The sequence below is a fragment of the Eschrichtius robustus genome, chromosome 7 (assembly GCF_028021215.1).
Source record: "Eschrichtius robustus isolate mEscRob2 chromosome 7, mEscRob2.pri, whole genome shotgun sequence".
NCBI lineage: Eukaryota > Metazoa > Chordata > Mammalia > Artiodactyla > Eschrichtiidae > Eschrichtius > Eschrichtius robustus.
The window spans coordinates 89,761,031-89,781,706 of NC_090830.1; the positions used below are offsets into that span (position 1 = coordinate 89,761,031).

Here is a 20,676-nt window from a genome sequence, read left to right on the forward strand (position 1 = left end):
CAGCCTAAGAGACCTCTGGGACAACATTAAATGCAACAACATTCGCATTATAGGGGTCCAGGAAGGAGAAGAGAGAGAGAAAGGACCAGAGAAAATATTTCAAGAGATTATACTTGAAAACTTCCCTAACATGGGAAAGGAAATAGCCACCCAAGTCCAGGAAGCGCAGAGAGTCCCATACAGGATAAACCCAAGGAGAAACACGGCGAGACACATAGTAATCAAATTGGCAAAAATTAAAGACAAAGAAAAATTAATGAAAGCAGCAGGGAAAAGCAACAAATAACATACAAGGGAACTCCCATAAGGTTAACAGCTGATTTCTCAGCAGAAACTCTACAAGCCAGAAGGGAGTGGCATGACATATTTAAAGAGATGAAAGGGAAGAACCTACAACCAAGATTACTCTACCCGGCAAGGATCTCATTCAGATTCGATGGAGAAATCAAAAGCTTTACAGACAAGCAAAAGCTAAGAGAATTCAGCACCACCAAACCAGCTCTACAACAAATGCTAAAGGAACTTCTCTAAGTGGGAAGCACAAAAGAAGAAAAGGACCTACAAAAACCCAAAACAATTAAGAAAATGGTAATAGGAACATACATATCAATAATTACCTTAAACGTGAATGGATTAAATGCCCCAACCAAAAGACACAGGCTTGCTGAATGGATACAAAAACAAGACCCATATATATGCTGTCCATAAGAGACCCACTTCAGACCAAGGGACACATTCAGCCTGAAAGTGAGGGGATGGAAAAAGATATTCCATGCAAATGGAAATCAAGAGAAAGCTGGAGTAGCAACACTCATATCAGATAAAATAGACTTGAAAATAAAGAACGTTACAACAGACAAGGAAGGACACTACACATAATGATCAAGGGATCAATCCAAGAAGAAGATATAACAATTATAAATACATATGCACCCAACATAGGAGCACCTCAATACATAAGGCAACTGCTAACAGCTATAAAAGAGGAAATCGACAGCAACATAATAATAGTGGGGGACTTTAACACCTCACTTACACCAATGGACAGATCATCCAAAATGAAAATAAATAAGGAAACACAAGCTTTAAATGACACAATAGACCAGATAGATTTAATTGATATTTATAGGACATTCCATTCAAAAACAGCAGATTACACTTTTTTCTCAAGTGCGCACGGAACATTCTCCAGGATAGGTCACATCTTGGGTCACAAATCAAACCTCAGTAAATTTAAGAAAATTGAAATCATATCAAGCATCTTTTCTGACCACAACTCTATGAGATTAGAAATCAATTACAGAGAAAACAAACGTAAAATACACAAGCACGTGGAGGCTAAACAATACGTTACTAAATAACCAAGAGATCACTCAAGAAATCAGAGGAAATCAAAAGATACCTAGAGACAAATGACAATGAAAACACAACAATCCAACACCTATGGGATGCAGCAAAAGCAGTTCTAAGAGGGAAGTTTATAGCTATACAAGCCTACCTCAAGAAACAAGAAAAATCTCAAATAAACAATCTAACCTTGCACCTAAAGGAACTAGAGAAAGAAGAACAAACAAAACCCAAAGTTAGCAGGAGGAAAGTAATCATAAAGATCAGAGCGGAAATAAATGAAATAGAAACAAAGAAAACAATAGCAAAGATCAATAAAACTAAAAGCTGGTCTTTGTGAAGATAAACCAAATTGATAAACCATTAGCCAGACTCATCAAGAGGGAGAGGACTCAAATCAATAATATTAGAAATGAAAAAGGAGACGTTATAACAGACACTACAGAAATACAAAGCATCCTAAGAGACTACTACAAACAACTCTATGCCAATAAAATGGACAACCTGGAAGAAATGGACAAATTCTTAGAAAGGTATAACCTTCCAAGACTGAACCAGGAAGAAATAGAAAATATGAACAGACCAATCACAAGTAATGAAATTGAAACTGTGATTTAAAATCTTCCAACAAACAGAAGTCCAGGACCAGATGGCTTCACAGGTGAATTCTATCAAACAATTAGAGAAGAGCTAACACCCATCCTTCTCAAACTCTTCCAAAAAACTGCAGAGGAAGGAACACTCCCAAACTCATTCTATGAGGCCACCATCACCCTGATACCAAAACCAGACAAAGACACTACAAAAAAAGAAAATTACAGACCAATATCACTGATGAATATAGATGCAAAAATCCTCAACAAAATACTAGCAAACAGAATCCAACAGCACATTAAAAGGATCATACACCATGACCAATTGGGATTTATCCCAGGGATGCAAGGATTCTTCAATATACGCATATCAATCAATGTGATATACCATATTAACAAACTGAAGAATAAAAACCATATGATCATCTCAATAGATGCAGAAAAAGCTTTTGACAAAATTCAACACCCATTTATGATAAAAACTCTCCAGAAAGAGGGCATAGAGGAACCTACCTCAACATAATAAAGGCCATATATGACAAACCCACAGCAAACATCATTCTCAATGGTGAAAAACTGAAAGCATTTCCTCTAAGATCAGGAAGAAGACAAGGAGGTCCACTCTCACCACTATTATTCAACATAGTTTTGAAAGTCCTAGCCATGGCAGTCAGAGAAGAAAAAGAAATAAAAGGAATACAAACTGGAAAAGAAGAAGTAAAACTGTCACTGTTTGCAGATGACATGATACTATACGTAGAGAATCCTAAAGATGCCACCAGAAAACTAGAGCTAATCAATGAATTAGGTAAAGTTGCAGGATACAAAATTAATGCACAGAAATCTCTTGCATTCCTATACACTAATGATGATAAATCTGAAAGAGAAATTAAGGAAACACTCCCATTTACCATTGCAACAAAAAGAATAAAATACCTAGGAATAAACCTACCAAGGGAGACAAAAGACCTGTATGCAGAAAACGATAAGACACTGATGAAAGAAATTAAAGATGATACCAACAGATGGAGAGATATACCATGTTCTTGGATTGGAAGAATCAATACTGTGAAAAATGACTATACTACCCAAAGCAATCTACACATTCAATGCAACCCCTATCAAATTACCAATGGCATTTTTTACTGAACTAGAACAAAAAATCTTAAAATTTGTATGGATACAAAAAAGACCCCGAATAGCCAAAGCAGTCTTGAGGGAAAAAAACGGAGCTGGAGGAATCAGACTCCCTCACTTCAGACTATACTACAAAGCTACAGTAATCAAGACAACATGGTACTGGCATAAAAACAGAAATATAGATCAATGGAACAGGATAGAAAGCCCAGAGATAAACCCACGCACCTACGGTCAACTAATCTATGACAAAGGAGGCAAGGATATACAGTGGAGGAAAGACAGTCTCTTCAATAAGTGGTGCTGGGAAAACTGGACAGCTACATGTAAAAGAATGAAATTAGAACACTCCCTAACACCATACACAAAATTAAACTCAAAATGGATTACAGACCTAAATGTAAGACCAGACATTATAAAACTCTTAGAGGAAAACATAAGAAGAACACTCTTTGACATAAATCACAGCAAGATCTTTTGTGATCCACCTCCTAGAGGAATAGAAATAAAAACAAAAATAAACAAATGGGACCTAATGAAACTTCAAAGCTTTTGCAAAGCAAAGGAAACTACAAACAAGAGGCAAAGACAACCCTCAGAATGGGAGAAAATATTTGCAAATGAATCAACGGGCAAAGGATTAATCTCCAAAATATATAAACAGCTCATGCAGCTCAATATTAAGAAAAAAACAAACAACCCTGTCTAAAAATGGGCAGAAGACCTAAATAGACATTTCTCCAAAGAGGACATACAGATAGCCAAGAAGCACATGAAAAGCTGCTCAACATCACTAATTATTAGAAAAATGCAAATCAAAACTACAATGAGGTATCACCTCACACCAGTTAGAATGGGTATCATCAGCAAATGTACAAACAACAAATGCTGGAGAGGGTGTGGAGAAAAGGGAACCCTCTTGCACTGTTGGTGGGAATGTAAACTGATACAGCCACTATGGAGAACAGTATGGAGGTTCCTTAAAAAACTAAAACTAGAATTACCATATGACCCAGCAATCCCACTACTAGGCATATACCCAGAGAAAACCGTAATTCAAAAAGACACATGCACCCTAATGTTCACTGCAGCACTGTTTACAATAGCCAGGTCATGGAAGCAACCTAAATGCCCATCGACAGATGAATGGATAAAGAAGATGGGGTACATATATACAATGGAATATTACTCAGCCATAGAAAGGAACAAAATTGAGTCATTTGTAGAGACGTGAATGAATCTAGAGACTGTCATACAGAGTGAAGTAAGTCAGAAAGACAAAAACAAATATCGCATATTAACGCATATATGTGGAACCTAGAAAAATGGTACGGATGAACCAGTTTGCAGGGCAGAAATTGAGACACAGATATAGAGAACAAACGTATGGACACCAAGGGGGGAAAGCAACAGTGGGTGGTGGTGGTGGTGGTGTGATGGGAGATTGGGATTGACATGTATAAACTGATGTGTATAAAATGGATGACTAATAAGAACCTGCTGTATAAAAACATAAAATTTAAAAATTCAAAAAAAGAATAAACACAATGTACTATAGTTATTTTCACATAAGTACTCCATTAGTGGCAAAAGTATTCTCAGCTGTGATTTAAGAGGTTTAATTATTAGCACATGGGATTTTCTGTGAAGTTAGAGCCCCTCTGGGTGGAATTTTTAGCCCCTTTAATCTTCCCCCATTGCCTTGTTTTCGTGGTACCCTTTCAACAGGGGGGAGGTGACACATATAAAGCACAGAACCCTGTGATAGGCACATAGTAGGTGCTTTAGAAATCTTGGATGACCAGGACTTTCCTATCTTTGGGGAGAGGACTGTCCTTGTGGAGGGGATGGAGGCTTTGGGTTACCACAGCCCCAAGACCACCCATGCTTCCATTTCTCATGTACATCCATTAATACACTGACTTTCTGATTTTTATTTAAAAAAATATCACTTCTCCTTGACACTCTCTCCTTCTGACCACACAACCTGAAGTCTTCCTCCCAGGCAGTCCTAGTGTCATATGCCTGGAAGACAGGGGCCATGTATATTACTACTACTCAACTCTGCCTTCGTAACACAAAAGCAGCTGTAGGCAATATATCAATTCATGGGTGTGGCTGTGTCCCAATAAAGCTTTATTTATAAAGACCGGTGGCAGGCCAGATTGGGTTCCTTGGCCACAGTTTGCCAACCTCTGCTCGAGGTGGTGTTAGGCATGAAGGGCAGAACCTGAGCCCCAGCTCACTGACATGAGCTGTGAAAGCCACCAAGAGGTGATGCTCCTGGATAAACAGAAGTTCGTAGCCAAGATGGATGGTGCGAAATCCTTCCTCCCGTCCTACCCTTGAGTGTCACTGAGTTTGGAAGAGGATTAAACTGAAAAGACTGGCACCACACAGTAAGAGGAGGGACTTACCCAGAGCACGGAAGCTTCATTCTAAGAGATGCATGTGTCTGGGCATTATGAGCTTGATAAACTCATATAAAATTCCGCAAATCAGACTGGTCTCTCCTCTGCATTTTCCCAGACTGCATTTCCAAAGGGACACAACCAAAAAGGTGGCCTCGAGAACAGTAGCATATTTAAGAATGCACGTCTATTCTATTGATATTTCTTCAGGCAATTACATGTAGTTATGCCTGTGTAACCAGGAGCTTGCTTTTTTTTTTTTTTTCTGAAAAAGAGTGAATGAAACTCGGGACTTCTCAGAAGTCTAAGATATGGAAGAAACTAACATGACTGGAGGGCTTAGCTCTTGTTGGGAAACAAGAAGCCTCTGTCCCATCCATGCTAGACGGTGCGGGGAGGGATGGCGGTCCATCCTCAGACATAACAACTGATCCTTTCCTGGATGCACAAGACACAAGACCAACTTCCTTCTTCATGACTGAAAAATGTTCAGCTTCCCAGATTACAGCATAATCCCTCCAGGGCAGGGACGGTATGACACCCTTTCCCTGTGTCCCTAGAGGTTAAAGTAATAATCATTGCTAACATTTAAGGAGCAATTATTCTGTGCCAGGCACTACCAAAGTGCTTTAAGGCCCTTCTCATTTAACAACCTCACAACTCATGCCTTGGGACCCTTTATCATTATTATTCCATATCCATAGATAATAGAACTGGGGATAAAGAGATTGACTAACTTGGCCCAAATCATGCAGCTACAAGTGTGGATTCCAGATTTGGACCCAGGGATCCCAGCTCCAGAGACAGTGCTCTTAACTTCTATCTATACTGCTTCTAATAATGCAACCAATACAGGTGATCAGTAAACTTTTGGGGTGGATGACAGTAGTGACTTGGAGAGATGAGGAACAAAGGAGGAGGTCTGGGTTGAAGCTAAGCCAAACTGTGCATGATTGCCAGTGAGCTCACTCTGCGCGTTCTCCTGGGTGGGGAACACAGGACTGTCTTGAGGGCTCTGCACCGGAGCCCGGCTCTAAGAGGGAGGCTGCTACTGGAGGAGCTGCAAGAAGGCGCGTCTGCAGCTCTTAAAGGCCTTTCTTCAACCGCCTGAGCTGGGAGGCGCTGGAGATGTGCCTACAGCTGGGATCAGTGCTCTCTCTGACCCTCCCAGAGCCTTCCCTAAGGGGCCAGGGTAGAGAAGATAGCCCCAGGGCAGCCCCCATCCCCCCACCCCCCAATCTCCTCAAGATCCTGACTCTGGGAATGCAGGGGCCAGGCCTTCCTAATTGCTCAGTGATTGAGGTGAAGACGAGGGGCAGCTGACAAGGAGGAGAGGGAAGAGGCACTATCAAGCTGGGGCTAGACATGATAGCTTTGTTCATTAGACCACTTGGTTTTTCCTTTCTCAATACCCAGATTACTTTGATTTTTCTTTCCTTTTTCTTTCTTTGTTTCTTAAAATGTTTTTGATTCAGAAGCTATTTTAATCTCTATTTTTCTTCTCTAACACTGGCGTTTGGGAGTAGGAAATGTAGTCCAATTACAGTGTTGATTGCATCCCATGGTATACGGGGAAGACTGCACTTCTACTGTCTTTTGATATATTGTGTACTTGGCTTCTTCTTTCACAAAACAGCTATTTAATAGTTTTTGAGCAATTGGATAGCTTTTAATTAGCTCAGCATTCTACACCTCCAAAGTCCTTATATCATGTTATGAGAATGTCGTGGGCAATTAAGTCTGATTGCTTTTTTTATGAGAATATTTTTCAAACAGACCCTATATATCTGTGTAAAAGACCTCTGTACTCTTGAAATATATTTTATCCTCCACTTTTAAAATTATTCTTAAAAATTCTGTTAAATCACTCCCAATGAAGTGTGGAACAAAGCTGTTTCATTTATTCTGCTGATCAAACATTTAATTTACTTATCATCGCTTTCTCTGTCTAACATACTTTGATAACAGGGTGCAAAGATTCTGTACATGTAATTATTTCCAGGAGTCAGAGAACCTGTACTCAGATCCTGGTTTATCTTTAAGCTGCTGCATCACTTTGGCCCAAATCACTTGACATCTCTGGACCTAGGTTTCCCTTTTTTTTTATAACATGTAGAGTTGAATTAAAACTTTCAAAACTGTCTTTTGACAATATCATTCTAGGACAGCTTTCAGTGAGGCTTTACCACCAGGACCATCTTTCCCCTTCCTTTCTGCTCCAAGGTAACCCTTTTAACCAGATTTCACCTGATGAAGGAAGGAAAGGAAAGATCAAATAGACCCTGAGAATCACTACACTATCCTTGGAAGGAAAAGGAATTCCTTGTTCTGCACACACGCGCGCGCACACACACACACACACACACACACACACAAACAACATATAGGATGCCTGAATGTGAACTTTTTAATAATCAATTGTAATGTACCCATGAGAAAATTTTTATTCTGAGCAACCAGCAAGTATTTGGTAAAGGGATTTTTTCTTTTACTTAAGGGCAAATATCAAGAGGCCACAAGCCTAGGGGGACCCTGGCCACCTTATATCTCCCTAGCCTTGGAACGGATACAATGGAACAATCGCAGAGAAATGCCAGCCTCAGAGGGAATAAACGTAGAATCTTCAACTTCCACAGCCTGGCTGTCACCACAGTATATCGGTCAGATTTCACTCAAGTCACTGCCAGGAAAGACCCAGACACCTGGCTAGGATCAAGGTTCTGCAGGCATCTGAAAATCAACTATTCCTTCATGGATTGAGGATGTCAGAACCAAATAATATGGATTGGCTTCAGCATATAACACGCATCTACTATGAAAACATCCAAGAACAACTGTTAAATGTACATACAGTGTGCAAGAAAAATGAGCATTCCCTGGATTGGACTCAATCACACTGGGCCAGCCATGCCAGGAATTCCAACTGAAATCCTTGACTTCAGGCCCTCTGAGATCTCCAGCATGTCAGACCATGCTCTGGCTCACCCAGAGCTGATAAAAATTACAGTTGGAATTTCAACCACCAAGCTGGGAATAACATTTCAACACCCTCTCTTCAGTTTAGATGTCCCCTCCAAGAAGCTCTTTATGTGCAGCAAAAAGTGACCAGTCTGCTGATCAAGGCAGGGACTGAGAGAAATGGGGTGCTTCCCCTGAGCCCATCAACAGGTGAATTTAAAATGTGGGGAAAGACACAGAACTGAAGAGGAAGTGGCGGCAAAGGTGCCCTGGGAAAGAAAGAGGTTCCCTGGACTGGAACTTGCCCTTGGAAAATGTAGGCGACAAACAAAAACAACAACAACAACAACAAAGACCAAAACTGCTGAGCTTTTACCCACGTCATTCCCCTTTCCTGGACTGAAATTTTCCCTCTTTTCCAAATATGAAAATCCTATTTGGAACCCCAGTTTACACTCCTTCTCTATAAGGCTTTCCCAAACCCATCCACCCCACAATAACTGCTCCATTCTCTAAACTCAGCCGGGGTCTCCTTTCACTCTAATAATAATGCTCATGCTGGCTTCTGGCATCTCACATCCTTGTTTTGTGACATCATGTAATTATTCCACTATTATTCAGCTCTTCACATACTCATACCTCGATTTCTAAACCTGATTTTAACTTTCCTTCCTGAAAGTGAACTCCATGATCATTTTAGCTTTTTTCTCTAAGGCAGCTGTTCCATATATGCTAATTGATTAAGGAAAGAAAGAGGAGGGGAAGGTAACACAGTACAAAAGTGTTCCCTGGTAGCACAAGGGTGGACCTGTCCTGACAGAAAGGGCAACAAAATTCCGTGCAAACTAAGTACCAACAGCACCCAGAAGACACCTAAACATGTCTGTTAAATGGAAGGAAGGGAGGGAGGGAGGAAAAATTAGAGGAAATGATAAAGGGAAGAGAGTGAGGAGGGGAAAGAAAAAGAGGGAAGGATGGAGGAAGGAATGAAGGAGGAGAGAAGAATAGAAGAATGGAAGAAAGGATGGAAAGAAAGATGGATGGAAAGACGGACAAAGGCGTAGAAGGAAGGAGGAGGGAGAGTGGAAAAAAGGGGAAAGAAAAGGATGGAGGACATCTTATCCTTGACCTTCTGGGTCTTCCATGTTTATATTTGCTCCCTTTCTATTTCCAAAATCTCTCTGGGACTTTATGATACCGAGCAGGACCCTCTGGGGCTCCTGGGCACAAAAGCCTTTCTGTGTCCACTGATAAATGGAATATTTATAAATGTAATGGAATATTTACAAATGGAATATTTCCTGCCATATTAGTAAACAAAGGATGATGTCATAGACATCGATGACTGCAGCCCTCCAATGTGAGCCAGTGAGCCCTAAGGGAACTCAGGGCTGAAAAGAATACTAGCCAACTAGCAGCCAACAGAATGCAGCCACTCCCTACGGTGAGCCCTGAGGAAACTCAGGATGTGAAAACACAGGATACTGGCCCCAGATGGCTGAGGTGCATATCAAAGGAATGATTTCAGTGAGCCCAGACTCTTGCATCTTCCCATACATAGAAAAGCGCTAAATTCCTTGAGATACCTGGTTTTCTTTAGTTAACAATAATCTTTTGACGTTCTGACTACCTGCCCTTTGTTATAAAACTTCTATATAACCTGGCTCCCCCTCCTCACCTCCTCGGAGCAGTTTCTCAGAGTTAACTGAAACGCTGTCTGCTGGGCTGCAGTCCTCATTTTGCCCCAAATAAAACTTAACTCCCGACTCTCATGTTGTGCATTTTTTTAAAGAGGTATAGCGACCACGAATAAGGGACCCAGAGTGGACTTCTCTCCTTCGCCTGAACTCTAAGAGGAAACGGAGCCTTGGTACCAGTAGCGGCCCCTTGTGTCCATCTGCCTCCTCGGAGAGTCCAGACAAATTTGGGTAAGTCTCTCCTGGCTCTTGGATCTCCCGTGTTGGTTGATGAATCTGAGTTTTATTTGGTGGTGTATAGCAGGTACCTGCCCCCGCCCAGCTGAAAGATACTGGGGCGGCGGGGGGGGGGGGGGCGGGCGGGGACGGACCCGGTTGAAAGATACCAGGGTTTGCTCAGTTGTAGGAGACTAAGTGGTCTTGGCTGAGTGGTTAGGTGAGAGGCTGATCTGATGCTTTTCCTCAATGGCTGCCTTAATAGAATTTGTCAGGGTAAAAGTAAAGATATTACATGAGAGCGCTGCTCTGAAAAAAAGGGACAAGACTCCTCCCGGCTGGTTACGGCTTTCTCAGTCGACTGAGAAACTTATGAGAGTGGTGGATGCAGAGTCCTTGTACCATGCAGTGGTCCCATAGGAGAAACCTATTACAGGGAGGGGTGAACCATCCTGGGTGCTTACGTATACACCCTGCAGAACTTAAGAGCCTTGGCTAAGGAATTTTCCGATCTGGGTCGGGATCCATTGGGATTTGCTAAGAAATCTGAGTTAACCATCCAGACTTATGAGCCTCTATATCAATCAGTATTTACTGAATTGGAAGTTAAAGGAAATCACACCCTAAAAATGAGGAGGCTCTTTTATTGCATACGCAGTTAAGTTAAATTAAGGTTAAAAAGCTGGCTGGATAAAAATATCTTTTCAGAATTCTGACTTTAAACAAAGGTCTTCTAGGGGGAAACCTGCATTTCTCTTCCCATGTCTTTGAGATGTAAATGTTCTACCTGATCTTCCTAGGACTTTCCCTGTATGTCTGTGTTTTGAAAACTTGACCTCCGCCATACTATTTTTGAGAGTAAACTTTCTGGATTTTACTTAGGTTACATCCTCCCCTACTCTCTTATGGGGAAGCCTCTTGCGTCTTAATGGTTTGAATCACTATAAATACATATACTTTATTAATGGCCAAATGATGGATCCTTTTAAAATTGGAGAAACTAACAAATTGGTCAATCTAGAGTGCTCTCATTATAAACAGCTGTTTTATTGGTACCTATAAAAACAAACATCACATTAAAGGTGGAAAAAAGAAATATATCTAATGATTACCTAAGAACTTCTTTAGTTTAAAACAAGTAAGAAAAACTGGTGTGGGAAGCTTCATTTGTGGTCTTTGCCTTCCCTCAATGGGTCTCACAGATGCTAATAGAATCATTAGAATAATTAATGCTAACAGTAAAAATCCTATTAGGAAAGTCTAGATACTATTTCCAACAAGGTAGAAATTTTAAAGGAATTATCTCAAATGAATAAAGCAATCTTTAGATGGTTATTTAAAATGGGATAAATAAAATGGACACTGATGTGATTTAAACACAAGGTTTTGATATTACACTACCTAAGGTTAAATGGGCCAAAAGGGACCCCCTACTGGTCCCCAACATTAAAAGCCAAACATGTCTGTTCTCTTTAACCCAGCTTTAAAATATATTTAACGGGCTAAAAAAAATTTTTTTTAAACTGAGACACCTGACCAGCAATTACTTGGGACAACAGTTAGGCCAAAGGGTCTAAGTTCCTTGCCTCAAAATCTCACTCTGGGGATCCCAGAAGCCTTTTATATAAAAAAAGATAAAATGGACAGGGAACAAAAATAAAAACTTCTAGAACTCCTCCTGTAAGCTTGTTGATTGGCTCTTAATGAAAAGTAAAGTTAAAGGTATAAAGTTGATGGAATTGAGATGAAAGTATATAAAATTGGTATATTTAAATGGGCTTTATATAAGATGGCTACATCTCTTTTGTTTAATTATACTGTGGAATAGTCATGTTTCACTGGGAAATACTTCCCCTACATGGTATTATAAGACAACGCATATAAATCTGCCCCCCAGGAAATATTAATTGAACATACTAAAAGACACCAACAGGGTTACCTGAACCATACAAATAGGTAAAACTGGGAACTAACATTCAAGGGCTAAGAAAAATAAAAATAGTGATTTTGCTCTGGGTTTAACCTGTAAACTCAGAAAGACGGTCTTTGCTGAATGCCTTATACAAACCTTTGAAGGCATGATAAATTAAAGTTCTAGAACATAGAACTCATAAAATAATTTTCAGTTTAATTAGAAATCTTGTCATTGATAAAATCTTTTAGTATCATTTAGGTGACAGACCTGTTCTTTGGGAAACTAAAAGCAACTGTCTTTCTCTTGCAAATCTCTACAAACCAGAAATGTAAATACAGGCCACAAGGACCTGAGACTGAGCCTAATTAGCTCAATCAGACAAGACCTGAAATAAAGGAAAAAAAAAAAATGACAAAGTGGCAGTTATAAAATTCAAACCGCTGCGAATGCTCCCTCAGCCAAACTTTACAAATAGTAAAGCCTTAGTCATATAAGCAAGCAACTTTAATGTATTCCAACTGTCCTTTGTAAACCAGTAAGTTTATATTGTAATACCTAATTCATAACTAAGTTTTTTTTCTTTTAAATGAAGCCATGAGACCTCTAGTTTTGCCTGTTTATGTCTGTGTCCACATTATACATATGAGATTATCTCTACCTCTGGAAAGTATTATGAAAATTGAACTTATAAATAAAGAGCTCTATTTAATTTTTAGAAAAGCGCTTACAAATAAAGAGACCGGCCAAAATGACTTTCAGGTTCACGTGAACCGGGAAATATTCAATATTAAGTTGATATCTGGTATTAAAGTTTGTTTGTGGATCTAATTAATATAGACATGCCGTTAGAGTCATCAACATTGAGCGTAATACTTTATTGTACCTAGGTTTAATAGAAATCAAATAAGACCTTATCATATCTGTTGCAAGAAAAACACTTTGATAACACTTTAAATGTAAATAAAAGCTTTGGGGTAAACTCTTTAAAAATATATTTTAGATATGTCTACTTAAAATTATCCCTTCAGATATTTGATAACTTAAAGTTATAGAGTTGTGCTAATTTAAGTTATGGAAGTTCACTGAATAGCTAATTTCCAAAAAAAAAAAAAAAAAAAGATACTGAGACATCAATTACTAAGTAGAGAAACTAAAGGTATTTAGGACTATTAATGAAAATGTTTGCTGTCACCCTGAGATGTCCTCTATAAGAAAACAAATGTTTTTAGAAATTATCACTGGTATTTATGCTCACCAATCTACAGAATGCTAATGTAAAAGACAGTTCATAACTGCTTACTTCTTAACTTTCACTAGAAATTAAGGTTTTTAAGAGTTGAGGATTCTAATTTAAACATGTAATTAAAACTGATAGGAGGGCTTCCCTGGTGGCACAGTGGTTAAGAATCCGCCTGCCAATGCAGGGGACACGGGTTCGAGCCCTGGTCCAGGAAGATCCCACATGCCGCGGAGCAGCTAAGCCCGTGCGCCACAACTACTGAGCCTGCGTTCTAGAGCCCGCAAGCCACAACTACTGAGCCCACGTGCCACAACTACGGAGCCTGCGTGCCTAGAGCCCGTGCTCCACAACAAGAGAAGCCACCGCAATGAGAAGCCTGCGCACTGCAAAGAAGAGTAGCCCCAGCTCGCCATTAGAGAAAGCTCGCGTGCAGCAACAAAGATCCAATGCAGCCAAAAATAAAATAAAATAATTAAATAAATAAAATTAAAAAAAAATAACTGATAGGAATAATACAGAAATATTTCAGTGTACAGTAGGAAAGTAGAATGTGTGTTTCCAGTAAAGAAGATATGAGGAATGGAATTAAATTTTATTGAGGGAAAAGGAAGAAAGTATATCTTAGGGCTGGTTGGTTTATTTGGACAGAAAAAATAAGGGACAGGCTGATATGAATACAGATAATGAAAGGCTGTGGAAAAGAAACCCTGAGGAAAAAAAGTTTTATGCATGGTCAGGATTAACTAAATTTAGATTGACGTTAACTAAGTAAATAGATTTTGTTAAGTAAACTGGTACAAGACTGGAATTTGAACAAAGTTTCTTAGAGTGCCCCTTTTTGTTAACAGATCGTGTGAGTTTCTATGCCCTTAACTAATCTTTTTGTGACTTTGGTTAAATGAATAAGTATTGTTTCACAATGACCTGTTGTGTTTTAAAACCTTTTTCATATTTTTAACAAACTTCCCAAATATTAAAATCCAACTAAAGCTCTTTTTTAGCCTCCAGCTGACTCTGGGATGCTTTGAAGGAACATCTCTGAGACATCTTAGAGAGGAATTTTTTTTTTTTTTTAATCTTTATTGGAGTATAATTGCTTTACAATGGTGTGTTAGTTTCTGCTTTATAACAAAGTGAATCAGCTATATATATACACATATCCCCATATCTCCTCCCTCTTGCGTCTCCCTCCCACCCTCCCTATCCCACCCCTCTAGGTGGTCACAAAGCACAAAGCACCGCTGATCTCCCTGTGCTATGTGGCTGCTTCCCACTAGCTATTTTACATTTGGTAGTATACATAAGTCCATGCCAGTCTCTCACTTCGTCCCAGCTTACCCTTCCCCCTCCACGTGTCCTCAAGTCCATTCTCTACGTCTGCATCTTTATTCCTGCTCTGCCCCTAAGGTTCTTCAGAACCTTTAGAGAGGAATGTTAAACTAAGTTTATTTGGTATGTTTAATTACTTCAGAAACATTGTCAAGTGATTGGAGATGAACCTTAGGTTACAGTGTATGGATAAATGTCATTAATATAGATACTCCAAAATTTATATGGAATTCCTAACATCTGATATGCCCTGATACAATGTTATCAGTCATAATTCTAATTATTCTAAAATGTTATATGTCACAGAAATATCCAAGTTTCCTACTAATTGCATTGTACTCAAATCTTTAACCATGTTATTTTAAGTTTTGTCCTGATGCTTTTACAGAATGAAGATTTTCAAGAAGACTCATAAAAAGAACTTTTTTTTTTTTAACAGACGTAAGTTTCTGATGGCCTTTAGATAATACCACTGAACTATGTAACAAATGTTGGAAAACCTGATTACTTCATCCAGATCAACAGGAATCAATTACATGGGACTGAATGAACTGATGAATATGATTTATAACTTTATGACATTGGGAAATATACGAGCTTTAATCTTGGTGTTTCAGAAAAACCTTTTCTCTTATGCTATGACCTACGAGTTGATAAAGTACACCCTTGTAAACAAAGATAAAACATTTATCTTTTTCGCTCTACCTGATCCTGCCAGAATTTGGCTTTTCCAGCTGGCTCTCCTATGGACTTGATGGTTTATTGCAACTGGATTACAACTAGTTATACTAAGCATTGTTTTAATTTGTTCTTTGTTTCCAAATTGTTTATAATTGTGTCTCCCTGCTGCACTATGACTTTGTCAATATTACTACCTGCATTACTTATATCCTATTTTATAAGATCGTTGTCTCTTACAGTACTCAATGACAGTAACCAGTCTATTAGCCTACTGAATTCTGAGGTCTCTATGATGAGAAAAGCAGTGTTACAAAACTGCACGGCTCTTGACATCCTTACAGCGTCTCAGGGAGGCACCTGTGCCATAATTCAAACTGAATGCTGTGTTTTCATACCTGATGAATCCTCTAATACAACATGTTTAATGAACCATATGAAAAATCAGATTTCTGCCTTAAGTGACCCATTCCCAAACCCTGATGACCTCTTAGAAAACTGGTTTGGCGTGGGATGCTCTTGGCTTAAATATTTACTCATAACTCTATTAATATTATTAGCTATATTATTTGTATTTTGCCTGTTTTACAAGATTATTGTTTTCTATATTACCAAATGTGTGACTGAGCCTCCAACAAAAATAATGATGACTAGGTGGCTTGAAAGAGTTGATCAAATATATAGTTCTGTATGCCATCAGTGATTGTAATAGTGCAACTCTAGATATGGGAAGATTCAACAAGGGAAAACATTTCCTGGATCATAATAGATTAGTAAGACAAAGGATCCAGAAAATCTTTAATCTGATGATTAAACAGGGCCTAATCTGAAAATTAACACCTGGAGTGGCATATCAACAAGAATTTTCACCTGATCTGGGATGAACCTCCCAGCGCTGTGGGACAAAATTTGGTCATGAAATGTCTCCCAAACATTGGTCTAATTTCCGACCAAGAGGAGGGACTGATAAATGGAATATTTATAAATGTAATGGAATATTTCCTGCCATATCAGTAAACAAAGGATGTCATAGTCATCAAGGATTGCAGCCCTCCAACGTGAGCCAGTGAGCCCTGAGGGAACTCAGGGCTGAAAAGAATACCTGCCATCTAGCAGCCAACAGACTGCAGCCACTCCCTATGGTGAACCCTGAGGAAACTCAGGATCTGAAAACACAGGATACTAGCGCCAGATGGTTGAGGTGCATACCAAAGGAATGATTTCAGTGAGCCCAGACTCTGGCATCTTCCCATACATAGAAAAGCACTAAATTCCTTAACTTGTGATACCTGGTTTTCTTTAATTAACAATAATCTTTGGGGGCTTCCCTTGTGGCGCAGTGGGTGAGAATCTGCCTGCCAATGCAGAGGACACGGGTTCGAGCCCTGGTCTGGGAAAATCCCACATGCCGCGGAGCAACGGGGCCCGTGAGCCACAACTAGTGCGCCTGCGCGTCTGGAGCCTGTTCTCCGCAACAGAGGCCGCGATGGTGAGAGGCCCGCGCACCGAGATGAAGAGTGGCCCCCGCTCGCCGCAACTAGAGAAAACCCTCACACAAAAACGAAGACCCAACACAGCAAAAAATAAATAAATAAATAAATTTATAAAGTTCCTACCAAAATTCTTTAAAAAAAAGAAAAAACAATAATCTTTTCACGTTCTGACTACCTGTCCTTTGTTATAAAACTTCTACATAACCTGGCTCTGCTCCTCGCCTCCTCGGAGCAGTTTCTCAGAGTTCACTGAAACGCTGTCTACTGGGCTGCAGTCCTCATTTTGCCCCAAATAAAACTTAACTCGCAACGCTTATGTTGTGCTTTGTTTTTTTTTAAGTCAACACCGCCATTTCTTGATTACAGATAATAGGCTTCATTCAGCCTCCATTACTTTCCCTGAGTTCCAACCAGCAGGTTCAAACAGTTGCTAATTAGGGAAGGGAGGGGGATGCGGAGACTAGGGAGGAACTGCCAAAAGAAACAATAGTGCAGCCTTGGGGTAGGGTCCTGGTTCCCCCTCAAGGGGCACGCAAAACAATACCTTTGAGCTGTTTTGCAGATACTGAAACCCCAACCAGGTGGGAGAAGTTAACTGTAAGCTGCCCACAAGCACGTAGACCTCAGGCCACCAGGTGGAACCAGAAGGATGATGATGTTGACTCCCACTTACCTCACCACCAACCCAATCAGAAAAATGTCCACAAGCTGATCACGTCCTCTTCGAACCATTACTATAAAACTCTTCACTACCCCCTCCCTGTTGGGACGCACAGTTTTTGAGGGCATTAGGCGGCTCTGGCCCCCTTTGCCTGGCAAAGCAATAAAGCTATTCTTTTGTACTTCACCCAAAACTTTGTCCCCAACATTTAATTCGGTGTCAGGGTACAGAGGCCGGATTCAGCTTCACTTCCAGGGCACCCAGCACCTAGTTCCAGGCTGCCTGATTCACCTGCATAAAGATGTGCATGAACCACCTCCAAGGCCAGTTTGCTTCACTGGTCAGCACCCACCATCTCCTCCGAGTGCCCCTGGTCCAGGGACGCCGGCTCCCACAAAGCTACGCCTCATGACCCAGGGCTTGGAACTCTGGGGGACGTCTGGGCAAAAGCCTGGGCACTCCTGGTGCAGCGGGAGGCCATCACCTCTTAACTTGTGACAAGGCAGCACATGACGCAGCCCACTGGCTTCCTGGGCAGCCCATTAGGGAATCAGGGATCCTGGGCTCCGAGGGGTCCGGGCGGGACACGCACTGGCGCGCATGCAATGCCTCCCTCATTGCCAACCACCGACCCCCCTGCAGCCCTCGCCCCTCCTGCACCCCCTCCTCCATGCACCCCCAAGGACCTGGAAGGCGGGAGCAAGGGGTGGGGGGAACTAGAGCCTTAAAGCCCACCCACGTCCTTCAAGGGGAGGGAGGAACACATCTTCCTAACAGTACTTCTCTCAGGGATCAGCCTGAAAGCAAGGACCCTGTGGGGCCCTCCTGGACACAAAAGCCTTTCTGTGTCCCCCGTTTCTGGTTTGTAGGAAATAGGCGTCTTTCAGCCTCCAAGACCTTCCCTGAGTTCCAAACAGCAGGTTCAAACCTTTGCAAATCAGGGAAGGGAGGGAGGGATGCGCAAACAAGGGAGAGGCAATCCAGAAACAATGTGCAGCCTTGGGGCAGGGTCCAGGTTCCTCCTCAAGGAAAATACAAACCAAGATCTTTGAGCTCTTCAAGGGACCTACGAGCCAATGGATGAGTTTCGAGCCCGTGGATGAGTTGTAAACCCGAGAGCCCAAGACTCAATTAAATACTGGAACCTACTGTAAGAGTCGGGGGGATGGTTAGGAGGCTGAGTCCCACTGCAGCGGCTCCAGCCCTGGGACACCGCACATCCCCTCGCTCAGGAGGTGGGGCGCTGAGACTGCAGCTGGGACGCTGAGACTCTGCGCCTCCCCCTCCCCATTCCCCTCAGGAGGCGCAGCTTGGACCTCTCCCCGCTCCCGCCGGCCCCGGTGAACCGGGTGGAAGGCAGGAGCTAGACGGCGCACCAAAGTTCCCCTGGACCAAGACGCTGCCCCCAGCTAGCTCTTCCTAAACAGCAGGGGCGGCTCCGAGCGAACGCGAACACGTGGGACTCAAAAGTTGGTCTCCCGCAGCAGCCCGGGGACGCGGTACTGGGTCCGCCCCTACTTACCAGGCGCGGGGCCCCGAGGGCGGACTGGGTTTCGGCTGGCGGGGTCCAGCCCGAGTGCGGCGGCGGTGCGGCCGTGGGCGAGGTCGAGGGTCGCGCCGCCCTCCCCTCGGGCTCCGGGGCAGCGCAGCGGCGGCAGAGAGAAGAGACGCCAAGCCGGGAGTTCGGGCTCCGCGGGGACCCGGGCTCCACTCCAAGCGTCGGGGGTGGGTCCGCTCGGCCCTAAGTCTCTAGGGGAGGGGGGCGGGGGCGGCGGAGAGTATGGGGAGCTGGAGGGAGGAAGCGGGGCCCGAGCGGGCGGCGAGGCATCAAGCCTCCGCAAAGACTTTCCACCTTCTGAAGATCCGCTGGCCACGCAGCCCACGCGTCGCCCACGCGCTGCCTGCTCCTATGCCTTGGCGCGAGCGCCCCCTGGGGCCCGGGAGGAGGGCGGGCCGGGAGCGGAGTGCACCGCCCGGCCCCTCCGTGCCCCGCCCCGCCGGGTGTCCCGAAGGGGGCGGTCCGGACTGGGGAAGGTCCGCCTTGGCAGCAGCCCTGGCTCCTGGCTAGGCCCCATCGCTCACCTCCAGCTCCTGGGGACACGTCTCCTCTCCACATCGGGGTAAAGCGGGGATATCTGGAAGCGGGTAGGAGTGATGCTTCTTTTCGCACGCATTCCAGGAAACTTCTTGGATGGATGTTCAACTGCCACAAAAAACGGTGAGGATATCGCTCACCTCTGCATCCTCAAGGTCTACAAGAGCGCCTGGCCTATGGTAGGAGCCTGGTAATTATTTTTTAGTAAATAAGTGCATGAATAAATGAATGGACCATGAGGCTCTTTTTCATCCCATAATGTCTTCTGGAATACATCCACTTCACAAATAAGTAGAAGATAAAGAAATGCTTGGGGAGCACCAATGTTTAAAAATAAATATAAACAGGCTGTCTTATGTAAGGGGTAACCACTGCCACATGTTCTGAAGCACTTTAGAAAGGAAATGTGGCTTTCCTGTTCCAAACTTATTAAAAGTGGAATTCAGACAAATGAGCGCTGGAGGTGTATACTGTGCCTTACGTCTGATCCTTTCTGAAACAACAGATAAACTAGACAGCTACAGTAATCAAAGAGGATTATTCCACATCCAGAAACGGAGCCAGCTGTCAGGTGGAGGAACACACAAGCCCAAGGAGGCCTGTTGGCGTTTTTGAGAGGGTCTGCTTCCAGCATAAGGTTTACTTTATTTATTTACATTTTGTTTTATTTTTTTAAATTTTATTTTAAAAAATCCATTATTTATGAAACCGTTCTCTTTGGTCAGATATATACTGCTGTTGAAAACAGTTAAAACATGTAATGGTTATCTACAAAAAAATCATTTCTGATTGTTGTATTCCCTCAATAGCATATGCATCTACACAGGTGCAAGGATATTATATTCCCCAAATATTTTATATTCAGAATTAAATTTTAAAGGACCATGTTTTCCATAGTTTTGGTCT

General features: G+C 42.0%; 1 long non-coding RNA gene across 1 annotated transcript in view; it reads right to left on the bottom strand.

Annotated features, from left to right (window-relative positions):
* The window catches only part of LOC137767270 (uncharacterized), a 51,587-nt gene extending 32,067 nt beyond the window's left edge, over nt 1–19,520 (bottom strand). Inside the window, exon 1 of the long non-coding RNA XR_011074497.1 lies at nt 19,198–19,520. This is a non-coding gene — a long non-coding RNA (uncharacterized lncRNA). The remainder of the gene's footprint in view (nt 1–19,197) is intronic.
* Nucleotides 19,521–20,676: the final 1,156 nt, after the last annotated feature.